Source organism: Xyrauchen texanus, chromosome 18 (genome assembly GCF_025860055.1).
Source record: "Xyrauchen texanus isolate HMW12.3.18 chromosome 18, RBS_HiC_50CHRs, whole genome shotgun sequence".
In the NCBI taxonomy this organism is placed as follows: Eukaryota; Metazoa; Chordata; class Actinopteri; order Cypriniformes; family Catostomidae; genus Xyrauchen; species Xyrauchen texanus.
In genome coordinates, this window is record NC_068293.1 from 43,685,841 (window position 1) to 43,695,842 (window position 10,002).

The 10,002-nt window shown below is 43.1% G+C and overlaps 1 long non-coding RNA gene across 3 annotated transcripts; it reads left to right on the forward strand.

Moving 5' to 3' along the window:
• The first annotated feature begins 7,712 nt into the window (after window positions 1–7,712).
• LOC127658949 (uncharacterized) lies at window positions 7,713–9,354 on the forward strand. Of its 3 annotated transcripts, none has more exons than XR_007972471.1 (4): window positions 7,713–7,777; window positions 8,581–8,706; window positions 8,749–8,874; window positions 9,090–9,354. It is a non-coding gene; the product is annotated as an uncharacterized LOC127658949 (long non-coding RNA). The 3 variants fall into 3 exon arrangements; XR_007972473.1 differs by having other exon boundaries at window positions 8,749–8,832; XR_007972472.1 differs by lacking the exon at window positions 7,713–7,777 and having other exon boundaries at window positions 8,587–8,664.
• The last annotated feature ends 648 nt before the right edge of the window (window positions 9,355–10,002 follow it).

Below are 10,002 nucleotides of genomic sequence, written 5' to 3' on the forward strand. Positions count from 1 at the left end.
ATGGGGGAGATACAGAATCATGTTTGTGTGGATCAGGGGAGCCAATCATACCCAGAGAACTCCTCGGGCCGTGGAACAGACAGTACATTGTGCTATACGATGGCCTGCTGGGCCTGCCAATCAGACGGCAAAGAAGCACTCCCGTGTTAATAGGCATCCTTAGACTCGGACTCCTATTCAGTACAGCCAAAGGTATCTCTCTTCTCTCCTCTCCACCTGGGCTTTCATCAGAAATATGGAGGGCACGGAGCCACAGCTGTACAATTTTTGTTTGTGCCCTGAAACCATGATTGGGTAAAAACAATATTTCCAGAAGTCAAGAAAATGCAAGAGAATTTTCTCGCCTTTGAACTCCTTCATATGTGCAGTGACCTGCTATAACACTGGTGGAATATGGTATTAACTCTTGCCTCGCTGAACAGAAGGGTATATTGTGAATGCATAATCGAGCATTCAATTCGTCTACATACTTAACAAATAAATGTGCTTGAAATGTGCATTTGAGTTTAAATTTGGAATGAATCACTGTAACACACGACCTCGACCACAAAGTGGCTTGTTGCTTTCAGAAACAGCAGCAACAGAAGCATGATTTAAAACACACTTGCTTAATAAAAAGAGGTATTTATTAATAATAACAATCATATATCAATCAATATAGCAACAAGCTGAAATTACGGGGCCATGCCTAGCAGCTGCAGATCGGTTACAATTATATGGACAAAGAAAGCAACATTAAACCATAATTAAAACTGCTTATAACATAATACAATTGCTTGAAACTTTTGAGCCACAGGTGGCGCTGTCTCCGTAATGATATGGTTTTGTCTGGGCATGGTTGTAATAGCACATATAAGGTTTCATGTCAATTCACCAAATCGTTAATTAAATGCAATTTATGTTTTCAGATGGGTTTTGATAACTTTTTGTCCATCCATCCATCTTCAACCGCTTATCCGAAGTCGGGTTGCGGAGGCAGCTGCTCCAGCAAGGGGCCCCAAACTTCCCTATCCCGAGCCACATTAACCAGCTCTGACTGGGGGACCCCGAGGCGTTCCCAGGCCAGTGTGGAGATGTAATCTCTCCACCTAATCCTGGGTCTTCCCCGAGGCCTCCTCCCAGCTGGACGTGCCTGAAACACCTCCCTAGGGAGGCAGCCAGGGGGCATCCTTACCAGATGCCCAAACCACCTCAACTGGCTCTTCGACAAAGGAGCAGCGGCTCTACTCCGAGCTCCTCACGGATGACTGAGCTCCTCACCCTATCTCTAAGGGAGAAGCCCGCCACCCTTCTGAGGAAGCCCATTTTGGCCGCTTGTACTCGTGACCTAGTTCTTTCGGTCATGACCCAGCCTTCATGACCATAGGTGAGGGTAGGAACGAAAATTGACCGGTAGATCGAGAGCTTTGCCTTTCGGCTCAGCTCTCTTTTCGTGACAACGGTGCGATAGAGCGAGTGCAATACCGCCCCTGCTGCCACGATTCTCCGGCCAACCTCCCCTCCATTGTCCCCTCACTCGTGAACAAGACCCCGAGGTACTTGAACTCCCTCACTTGGGGCAATACCTCCTTCCTTACCTGGAGTACGCACTCCATCGGTTTCCTGCTGAGAAACTTTTTGTCAATAAACAAAATGTATAAACATTATTAAATAACTAATCGAAGGAAGGAAGGTCCCCAAACCTTTTGCGTCGCTTCAGGGCAATATTCGTAACACTACACCAGTGCATTTGCAAAATACATACATTTACGATTAAATTAAAAATTAAACTATCAAATCCAATCAAAATTAATTCTATAAATTTAGGTCAACTTGGTCTAAAGACAATGCAAGCCATATTTGGTGAAGAGCCGATTAACGATCTAGGAAGAAAATCAATGTGTGAAAATGTGGGAATAAATACCGTAAAATCTTGTCCTGTGGAAAATAAGACAAATGAGACAAAACAGTCCACCCCAATGTCTCTACGATGTTCTGAGATTTGGGTGTTGCTATACGGTTGTTAGGGTATGTCTAGGCAGTTTCCAGGGTGGGCTCCACAATTAATAGAAATAAAATTGAAATCGCAATGTGACCATGTGCGATTATTAAACCGCAAAGGGCTACAATTTAATTAAGTAAATAAATGCTAAACAATAAATGCTGCTCTGTGTTATGTTAGCGCATTACGGTGTTTTCAGAGCAAATCTGTGCTTAACTCCATCTCATGCTCAGTGTCACAGACATGCTCCAAGTTTGACTGCGTTTGCGCTGAGCAAAATATATTTAAAAGCTCCAGACTCACTTTAATTTAACAAGCTAATATAAATACAAAAATAAAACCCATGGCACTGGGTATTAAATGTGTTGTAAATGTGAATTCAGCTACAAACTCATTCATCTCCTCGTGCAGACGATACAAATAAACAGTTTAGAATATCCGTTTCGATGCATTCAACGTAGACAGCCTCAGGCCGCTGCAACGCGACATCGCTCACGTCTGGCATAGACAGGATGAAATACTAAATAATATTGTAGAAATAATGTATTTTTACCTCCTTTTTCTCCCCAATTTGGAATGCCCAATTCCCACGACTTAGTAGTTCCTCATGTTGCCGCGGTTACTCACCTCAATCCGTCAATCTGCGCATCTGATCACGTGACTCATTGTGCATGACACCGCGGAGACTCACAGCATGTGGAGGCTCATGCTACTCTCCACGATCCACACACAACTCACCACACGCCCCATTGAGAGAGAACCACTAATCACCACCACGAGGAGGTTACCCCATGTGACTCTACCCTCCCTAGCAACCGGGCCAATTTGGTTGCTTAGGAGACCTTTATTTGTTTGTGGCTGAAGTGAAAAGGTTTAAGTTTTGTTGTTTATCTGAAGTGTGAACCCTCAAAGAATAATCTTTTTCTTGGCAGGTTTACCCACGGGCAAAACATTACCCGATTTTGGTCTAAAGGAATCACTTGCAGCCCTCCTGCTTACTAGCCCAAATGAAATGAGCCAACCCCCATGTCTCAATGCCATTCTGATCCAAAGTGTTCTTCTGAGCCCTTTTCAATGGAAGTCTATGGGGTTTGGTTGCTAGGGTGTGGCTAGGCAGCTGCTTAAAGGCTGCTTAAAGGCTGCTTGCCAGCCCAAAAAAGTAAACCTAAAATTACAAGAGACTCTTTGACCTTTTGATCCGAAGATCTTATCCCACTGACCCCTTGTCAAGGTTAAGATCATGAGATGTTCGGGTGATTTTCAGCCCAACGGGCAAACATCATATGCCCGATTGCGTATAGAAGTCACATTAACCATCTCCTCAATAAGCCGGATGATTTGACACATCATTCATGAGTGTACGACAAACAGTGCGGGATGAGTTAGATACTGAATTTGTAGGATAGAAGTATTGGTTTAGGGGATTTGGAAAATCCATAAACGAAGGTCAGACCAACAGTAATAGTGGCATCTTGCTTAAGCAAGCACCACTAACTAACAGAGCAAATTGGTGCCAATGCTGGACTGTAATCGGTTTGTGGTTGCCTAGCAACTTGGCGTATTCCCATCCAGTTTTTCTGAGCAAACCACTGGGTGGCGCCATGATGATTCTGGTTGCCACTGGACTTTTAATGGTTCCAGTCTCAATAAAAAGCAACGTAAAAATTACCGAAGCCAGCGATCCATACTGACAACAACCATTTTAAAAGTTCAAGCTCAACTTGTGTAGTTGTCGGCATTCATGACATAACATCTCAAAGTAGTTTATGATAACGGCGTAACTAACCTTGGGCCATCGCATCATGTCATCGATGCACTCAGGTGAGGCGCTGTCTTAAAACAGGCATCATGGCACGGTAAATTATCTGCACTACGGAGCCACGTAGGGATATCTTATTTGGCAATTTAATATGTCAAACCTCACATTATCAGCTAAAATTACGCTGATGCGTTTGAAAACACTGGAGAGTGGAAAATGAAAATAGATGGTTAAATTTGTGCGTTTCACTGCATTTTACAAAGGCTTCAAATGTGGCTTATCCAATCAGAATCTAAAGCCATAACTATCAATTGTATTAATTGATGTATTATTGTACCACTTGAAGCACATATTCCAGCCTGAAAATTACGTAACCATGGCAACATTTTAGCAAAACAAAATGACACGTTTGACTGCAGTTTCCCAGTGAATTGTCCAGCAGGGGGCGCCAAAATATAGTGAAATGGTTTCTTGAAAAGTTTTTTAAGGTGAATATTAAACAGACGTTTTAATGGTAAATGGTTGGCACTTATATAGCGCCTTTTATTAACCTTAGCGGTTACCCAAGCACTTTACACTGCGTCCCATTCACCCTCACACTCATACACCAATGGCGGCAGAGATGCCATGCAAGGCATCAGCCTGCCATTGGGAGCAACTTTGGGTTCAGTGTCTTGCCCAAGGACACTTCGGCATGTGGATTCATGTGGGCCGAGAATCGAACGGCCAACCCTGCGATTAGTGGCCGACCCACTCTACCACCTGAGCCACAGCCACCCCAATGAGTGAACTGTACCTCCCTAACCTAAAACGTTAACCTAAACCTAAAAATCACATGTGAGGTGAACATAACAGATATACTACCCAACATCTAAACATAACTGATAGTCATATTCAGCCGCCGTACTCGTGATTTGTTTGAAAGTGAATAAAGCGCACAGTTGTTTTGGCACCTCTAGTGTTGATTTCCAGGGCCAGGAAACTGACAAAACGTAGAACACGGTACGTAAAACACATTTTGCTAAAATGTATTTATTATTAAATTCATTCTAGGAAACTTGGTTGACTTTTTTAGATTACTGAACCTTACAAACCAAGTGTGGATTGTAGTCTCGTTAAAAGTCGCTGTCCTTTTCTGCATATCGCTGCCCCCTTCGGCATTTTGTTGTCCGTTCTGCATAACGTGGCGGCTCATTTCAGCTTAGTCCCGGTTCTCCCGATGGCCAGTCCGCCCCTGATCGGCCCCAAAATGCGTCGGCCCACCGGGAACATGCCCGGTATGCCTGATTACCAAACCAGCCCTGACCACATGGACAGATACGTGGGGGAAAAAAAGAGGTAAAAGATGAATTTCTCAGATGTTTCCAAGTACACATTGAATGATTATTAGATACATCACTGTCAGTAACTTCTTGAGTTTGCTTTTTTTTTTTTCAAATACAGAACTGATAATAAATGTGTGTTTCTGCTTCTCTCGTCTCTAAAGGCAAAAGTTAGCACTAGATCAGTCACTCATGTTCTTAATCAAAGTGCTGATCTGTGTATTCATCTACTGACTACATAAATCCCAAGACATAGAAATTAAATAACCATATTATGTGAAATATTTATTCGAGGGCTTGAATCCAAGTTTAATGACTGTTGATTAAAACAGGTAATTTAAAAGAATATTTTACTGTGCATAACATAATTAATATTCATGAGTTTTGCAGCACTGCCCCCCACAGTTCAATTTTCGGCTGTGGCTCAGGTGGTAGAGCGGGTTGTCCACCAATCACAGAGTGGTGGATTGATGCCCAGCCCACACGACTCCACATGCCAAAGTGTCCTTGGGCAAGACACTGAACCCCAAGTTGCTCCCAATGACAGGTTAGCGCCTAGCATGGCAGCCCTGCCATCATTGGTGTGTGTGTGTGCGTGCACATGTGTTTGTGTGTGTGTGTGTGTGTGAATGAGAGACAGTGCATTGAAGGTTAAAAAGGCACTATATAAGTGCAGACCATTTTCTATTGCCAGTTCTATATGTGAAATTTAGGAACATTTATAATTTATTGATGTGTTTGATAGACAATGTCTTGGTGCTCTGGAGACAGAAATTTTGTTACTTATTTTTTATTTTTTTCTAAAAAAAATTTTTTTTTTTGGCAAATCAGTTGTGACACAAATTCATGGACATTTATAATTTGATAGTGACTCCAATTAATGAACTAGAACGTGTTGCAATGAAGCTTGGTACCTTAATTCATAAGAAGTACACATGGGCACTTGCTTTAGTGTTGCCACCCCTCATAGTCTGCATGCCACCCCCTTGCCACCCCATAAAAACATTTCTAGAGCCACCCCTGATATTTACACCATATGTGGTGGGAAAAAATAATCTCAGAGTAATCTGAAATTCTCACATGATCTGGGCAACATGATCGATGTCCTGGAGGCAAAGCTACTGCTGCCACGGACTGAACGCACACAGAGGGAAAGAGAGAGCCAGGATATTTCTCCTCTCCAGACTCAGCCTTTCCACTCCATGCTTGGAAAGAAATTATTTGATAAATGAAGTGTAGGCAACTCGTTTATATTGTAAAGTTCTACCCAGAATACTAAAATGCCACAAAAATGGACTCACAATGATTTTGTCATACTGAACATATCACCCATGCCTTATATCATGCATTCAGTATATTCACATAATCAGTGTATGAAGGTGTTTCTTGAACTTAAAGCACTTTTAACTCTGTGAACTTCTAGAGGAGGTTAACCCAACTTGACTGTACCCTCCCTAGCAACCTGGCAAATGATTTGCTTAGGTGGCAGTCAGCGTCTTTACTTGCAAAATGTAATATTGTGCATTTTAATCATGTATTTTCATAGTTTAGTATTGAAAGTCTGGGTCTGAAGGCTAAACCCCACATAAAAGACACTTAAAAGTACCAAATATAAATGACAAAAGCAAAAAAGAGGAAAAATGAGAACGGTTTGCTTAAATATAATTCAACCCCTGGGATATCAAAGTGCCTAACGTGGAAGAAACACCCATATATTGCAGGTATGTCATTAAAGAAGAGATGATGCATACACACATCCTCTGTACTTCAGGCGCTTTATTTACTGTCCTGCTGACATTTCCAAAAGTGCATGTGCCCTGCGTGCTACTATAAGTGCTTGTGTGGTACAGAGCAAAATTGTCCTTACAGTTTACACCTTGTGATTGCACCAGCTTAAGTGTTCTGTGGCCGAGAGCAGCACTTCAAAAAGCCTTCTACTCAAAGTCAGCTCTCCCCTGTGCCACATTAACAACATGTGATATAAATACTTGAGAAGCTGATGAAGAACAGGCATCCACTCGCCCTACAACCCGTATCTCCCTGGGCAGGATTGTCACTGGTCATGTGTGTCACGCCAGTAAATGACCCCCACTATTTGACATACAGGAACAAAACTAGAGTGATCAGGAGGGGGCATTGTACCATATCTCTATGATGCCAGTTCTTCTCAACTATGGTGACCCCACACAATATAACTCATTTTATGGTCTCACATTACATTAGGTGGCATTAACTAACATTAAATGCATACAAGACTATGTGTTTACTGTGTAACTACATGTTGTTCTGCAAAATGCCCACATTTGCTGCTACTGAGGTTGAGCTATGGGTAGGTTTAAGATAAGGGGTTAGAGTTAGGTTTTGGGGTAAGGGTTGGGATAAGGGGTTAGAGTCAGGTTTTGGGGTAAGGGTTGGTTAGGATAAGGGGTAAGAGTCAGGTTTTGGGGTAAGGGTTGGTTAGGATAAGGGGTTAGAGTCAGGTTTTGGGGTAAGGGTTGTTAGGATAAGGGGTTAGAGTCAGGTTTTGGGGTATGGGTTAGGATAAGGGGTTAGAGTCAGGTTTTGGGGTAAGGGTTAGGATAAGGGATTAGAGTCAGGTTTTGGGGTAAGGGTTGGGATAAGGGGTTAGAGTCAGGTTTTGGGGTATGGGTTAGGATAAGGGGTTAGAGTCAGGTTTTGGGGTAAGGGTTGGTTAGGATAAGGGGTTAGAGTCAGGTTTTGGGGTAAGGGTTAGGATAAGGGGTTAGAGTCAGGTTTTGGGGTAAGGGTTGGGATAAGGGGTTAGAGTTAGGTTTTGGGGTAAGGGTTGGGTTAGGATAAGGGGTTAGATTCAGGTTTTGGGGTGTGGGTTAGGATAAGGGGTTAGAGTCAGGTTTTGGGGTAAGGGTTGGTTAGGATAAGGGGTTAGGGTCAGGTTTTGGGGTAAGGGTTGGGTTAGGATAAGGGGTTAGAGTCAGGTTTTGGGGTAAGGGTTGGTTAGGATAAGGGGTAAGAGTCAGGTTTTGGGGTAAGGGTTGGTTAGGATAAGGGGTTAGAGTCAGGTTTTGGGGTAAGGGTTGTTAGGATAAGGGGTTAGAGTCAGGTTTTGGGGTATGGGTTAGGATAAGGGGTTAGAGTCAGGTTTTGGGGTAAGGGTTAGGATAAGGGATTAGAGTCAGGTTTTGGGGTAAGGGTTGGGATAAGGGGTTAGAGTCAGGTTTTGGGGTATGGGTTAGGATAAGGGGTTAGAGTCAGGTTTTTGGGTAAGGGTTGGTTAGGATAAGGGGTTAGAGTCAGGTTTTGGGGTAAGGGTTAGGATAAGGGGTTAGAGTCAGGTTTTGGGGTAAGGGTTGGGATAAGGGGTTAGAGTTAGGTTTTGGGGTAAGGGTTGGGTTAGGATAAGGGGTTAGATTCAGGTTTTGGGGTATGGGTTAGGATAAGGGGTTAGAGTCAGGTTTTGGGGTAAGGGTTGGTTAAGATAAGGGGTTAGGGTCAGGTTTTGGGGTAAGGGTTGGGTTAGGATAAGGGGTTAGAGTCAGGTTTTGGGGTAAGGGTTGGTTAGGATAAGGGGTTAGAGTCAGGTTTTGGGGTAAGGGTTGGTTAGGATAAGGGGTTAGAGTCAGGTTTTGGGGTAAGGGTTGGTTAGGATAAGGGGTTAGAGTCAGGTTTTGGGGTAAGGGTTGGTTAGGACAAGGGGTTAGAGTCAGGTTTTGGGGTAAGGGTTGGTTAGGATAAGGGGTTAGAGTCAGGTTTTGGGGTAAGGGTTGGTTAGGATAAGGGGTTAGAGTCAGGTTTTGGGGTAAGGGTTGGTTAGGATAAGGGGTTAGAGTCAGGTTTTGGGGTAAGGGTTGGGTTAGGATAAGGGGTTAGAGTCAGGTTTTGGGGGTAAGGGTTGGGTTAGGATAAGGGGTTAGAGTCAGGTTTTGGGGTAAGGGTTGGTTAGGATAAGGGGTTAGAGTCAGGTTTTGGGGTAAGGGTTGGGTTAGGATAAGGGGTTAGAGTCAGGTTTTGGGGTAAGGGTTGGGTTAGGATAAGGGGTTAGAGTCAGGTTTTGGGGTAAGGGTTGGTTAGGATAAGGGGTTAGAGTCAGGTTTTGGGGTAAGGGTTGGTTAGGATAAGGGGTTAGAGTCAGGTTTTGGGGTAAGGGTTGGTTAGGATAAGGGGTTAGAGTCAGGTTTTGGGGTAAGGGTTGGTTAGGATAAGGGGTTAGAGTCAGGTTTTGGGGTAAGGGTTGGTTAGGATAAGGGGTTAGAGTCAGGTTTTGGGGTAAGGGTTGGTTAGGATAAGGGGTTAGAGTTAGGTTTTGGGGTAAGGGTTGGTTAGAATAAGGGGTTAGAGTCAGGTTTTGGGGTAAGGGTTGGTTAGGATAAGGGGTTAGAGTCAGGTTTTGGGGTAAGGGTTGGTTAGAATAAGGGGTTAGAGTCAGGTTTTGGGGTAAGCGTTGGTTAGAATAAGGGGTTAGAGTCAGGTTTTGAGGTATGGGTTGGGTTATGGGTATAGTACTTTAAATGTAATTACAGTGCAACAACATGTATATACATAATAAGTACATTGTATCAAATGGTTAAGTGCATAGTAGGTAAGGCCACCTAAAATAAAGGGGGCTCAATATTACCATAAAATTCCTAGACCCCAAATTATACATTATGTTTTACGTTTGGTTTTATTGATGGCTTCATACTCTTGGCAGCCAATAATTCACCACCTGACACATTGTGGTCGACAGAAACCATGTAATTGAACCCATATTTTACAGCAACAATTACTTTATTCACTTTCATCACAAGTAAAACGGCAGATTATCAGTTCATAAACACTTACTTTTCATCTGTTCCTCACACAATGCTATCTGATGACATCTAAACACTTTTACTCTAGTGCACGACTCATTGTAACGTTTGCATTATATAATCAAGCTTGTTCGAGTGTGATCATATCGCTCGACTGATCGAGTGTTGCAC